Source organism: Loxodonta africana, chromosome 3 (assembly GCF_030014295.1).
Source record: "Loxodonta africana isolate mLoxAfr1 chromosome 3, mLoxAfr1.hap2, whole genome shotgun sequence".
NCBI lineage: Eukaryota > Metazoa > Chordata > Mammalia > Proboscidea > Elephantidae > Loxodonta > Loxodonta africana.
The window spans coordinates 194,118,840-194,122,459 of NC_087344.1; the positions used below are offsets into that span (position 1 = coordinate 194,118,840).

At 41.0% G+C, this 3,620-nt stretch overlaps 1 non-coding gene across 1 annotated transcript; it reads left to right on the plus strand.

Annotated features, from left to right (window-relative positions):
- Positions 1 to 2,509: 2,509 nt before the first annotated feature.
- TRNAR-CCU (transfer RNA arginine (anticodon CCU)) lies at positions 2,510 to 2,582 on the plus strand. Its single transcript has one exon. It is a non-coding gene; the product is annotated as a tRNA-Arg (tRNA).
- Positions 2,583 to 3,620: the final 1,038 nt, after the last annotated feature.

Consider the following 3,620-nt stretch of genomic DNA (forward strand, 5'->3'; position numbering starts at 1 on the left):
ATAACAGCTACACTGATTGGAAGTTCTCAGCAAGTTATACCCTTTTCACTGTTAAGGTGGCAGTGCAATACAAAAATCCCCTCTGGCACCCTGGCCAGTGAGCAGATGACGAGCACTATATGAATATAAGCTCTGAAATCAAATGCCAGGCTCTCAGTCTCTTTAGAATCTTTTCCTTATGACTATACTTCCCCAGGTCATCTTACTTTTTTTCATAGAACCAGCATTTCGTACTATTTGCCTCACAGTGGGCTGTTCCCAACAGCCTTTTAATGGTACAGAGGCTCAAAAAGACCCAGAGGGGAGCCTATTTGGTCTTTCAGGCTGCCAGACAGTCAGCAGAATGGCTGGGTGTCTGGAGAACACAGGGAACAAAGGAGGGACACTGTCCTAGCTGTGCTCCCCAGCACTGAGGAGGATCTCAGGAGCAACAGGACACCAGCACTTCTCTTCTTTGGATCACTAAGTCAGAGAAAAGACTCCTGGCTGATGGTTCTGGTGAGTTTGAATACTCAGGTAGCATATAAATGAGAGTATTGTGTTATCAAATTCCTAGATTCAACTTTCTCCTATATGAATATGCTGATCAGCTAATCAACAAATACCTTTTGTGTGCCTCAGTAAGCCCAGACCTCAGTATCTCACACATAGTAGGAATTCGGTAAATACTTGCTAACTGTGTTGAATGTAGTAGAGGTACTGTGCAAACTACTATCGTGGAATTCAGAAATTGAAAATGTATAGGTCCTGCCATCTAGGAACTCAGTTTATAAAAAAACACTTTGACATGTTGTATTAGAGGAAGCAAAGGCACTGAAATAAGGGACTCAATTTCAATTATCAGCTGTGTGACTTGGGATAAATCACAGAATTTCTCTGAGTCTCAGCTTCTGTTGCATAAATGGCCTCTTTGCAGGATTAGGTCTCTGGCTTCTCTTGAATACTTCTAGGGCCAAGGTGCTGGGAAATTTCCTTCTCCTTAGATGCTAGATAGAGATAACAGAACCAACTGAATTCCTCCTCAGCACAACCTCCTTTCAGATTTTTGAAGACAGCAACTATGAGGGGCCTGGTATAGTGGGAAGGGCCTTTGGTTTAAAATAAATTCCACTTCTGCTAACATGTGAGTTAGTCCTCTAAACTTCTGTTAACTAGGCTAAGAGCACCTACCACTGAAGAAAGTTGAAAGGATCAAGGAAGGTAATGTGTGTGTAAAAATAAGTGTCTTGTAGCTGATGATGTGCTATGCAAATGTTGGTTCTATAGTTATAGGATAGCCCCATTTCCATCATAAGATCTTCGTACAATACCCTCAGTTCTTACTTCTCTGGATCTGGAGTGGTTCATCAACGTTCTTCATAAAATACTGTGCCCAGAACTGGATGCAAGTCAATTATATGGAATAGAGTGAAATGAAGAGCTGGACTAGATGGTCTATAGAGTCTCGGGCTTTGTGGCTACCATATCTCCTGACCTAAGCACTCTACTTTGATGCTACAATCACAGCACAGGTGGGGGTCTTGTCTCCTTTCTGGCTGGCTAACATCTCCCAAATCCCAGGAAAGCTAATATTTTAGAGCAACTAGAAGCTTTTCCCTTATCTATTTTGACTTCACAACTACAGTAACGTTAATCTACCTTTCCCAACCTAAAAACCTTCTCTTTGGAGAAAATGACAACAAAATAAGATTTTGATAGGACTTCATTTCCTTTGACATCTGTTACATTTTATCATCTCCATTAAACCCATTATTTCTTTTTTTTTTCTCTTACATGGAATATTCCTTTAAAAGCCATTTGAGACGGTTATTTTGTCAAAGACCTATGCATTCTGCCCTTTAACCAGCCTCATAATGTCCTGAGAAGGCTAGTGACATATGTAGAAGTACAGCACTGAGGTTAAGAGTGTTCACTCTGGAGCCAGCTTTCTTAGATTCAAATCCCAACTCTGCTATTTATTGATGGTTTGACCCTGGGCCAGTACCTTAATCACTTTGTTTTTAAGATCCTTTACCTGTAAAAAGAAGATAAATATTGCACCTATTTCATAATGTAAGTATATGTAAAAATATATGAGAAAAGTACCTCCCAGACCCAAAACAGGTCTGGGAGGTACTTCTCTCACATAACATTAATATTATTATTATTGTCCTTTCAGGGCCATGTGAACTTTTGAATTTGTTCTGAGTTTTGCTCTCCTCCTTGTATCTTTCGAGCAAGTGTTTATACAATCTAAGATCATCAAAGAGCTCTTTACACAGCCTCATGGGGTTTGTTAGCTGCCTTCTCCTTTTTTTTTATCAGGATGACTCATGATTATTTTATTTGAATTTCATTTCTTAGAAGTGCTTATCCCATTAGAGAGTGGAGATCAGTTATTTTGCATCAGGGGTCACAAGATCATAATCCTCTGCTCTGAATTTGTAGAGACCAGCTGTCCGAGTGTCTGAGGTACACTGATCAGAATAAATTAATGGATTCCTACTCTGGATTCCAGTGGCCTAAAGAAGCCCCAGTGGCCTAATGGATAAGGCATTGGCCTCCTAAGCCAGGGATTGTGGGTTCGAGTCCCATCTGGGGTACTTGCATTTTAATGAAAGCCCTGGTGGCGTAGTGGTTAAGACCTCATCTGCCAACCAAAAGATTGGCAGTTTGAATCCACCAGCTGCTCCTTGGAAACCCTAGGCAGCAGTTCTACTCAAAAGGAAATTCTGGTGGCATAGTGGTTAAGAGCTATATCTGCTAAGCAAAAGGTTGGCAGTTTGAATCCACCAGGTGCTCCTTGGAAACCTTACGGGGCAGTTCTACTCTGTCCTATAGGGTCGCTGTGAGTCAGAACTGACTCGATGGCAACGGATTTGGTTTGGGTTTTTGGTTTACACTGACTGTTTCTAAAAAGAATTTGAGATGGTCTTACATTTGATTATAAGAAGGTGTCACCCTATTGTGTATTATTATGGTTTTGAAAATGCCATAGTCCTTTTCTTCCCAGTTTCCTATCCCATACAGATTACTATCTGGGTCTTCCTTACTGATAATAATGAAATCCTGAGTAGGAGTTTCTCCTCTTTGCTTTTACTACCTACTGAGAGATGAGGTTGTCAGCAAGGCAAGAATTCATCAGATGTTCTGCATGAGACTTCCAGCAGATGTCCCGCTAGGTGAAGTCCCTCATCACCACTAGATCTTGCCTCTCTGCCAATTTTTACAATTCAGAGAAAAGAGATGAGTGAGATATCTATGTGCCAATTGTACATAGGTCCATCTCATCTCCTCTGTAAGAATGAAAGTTCTCAGAAGGCTCCTTGCTCTAAACACCCTTCTCAGATGCCTAAGACTCTGCTAGATTTTTTTTTAATCAACTGTTTCTAGATTTTGGAACTATTCCTTGACATGAAGGTACTTTGAAAAAAGTATCTGTTAAAGACCCCTTTTGTATCTGACCCTGTGCTTTGTGAGTCAGACTACCTGCTTCACTTCCACAAAATATACCCATTATCTGGACCACTGGGAAGAACGTAAAATTCTTGGGATCCTGGTGGGCTTCTTAGCATAGGCCTCTGACTGATGCTGAATCATCACAGTTCTGGCTGGCCACTTAGCTGATCTGAGCTGTTGGT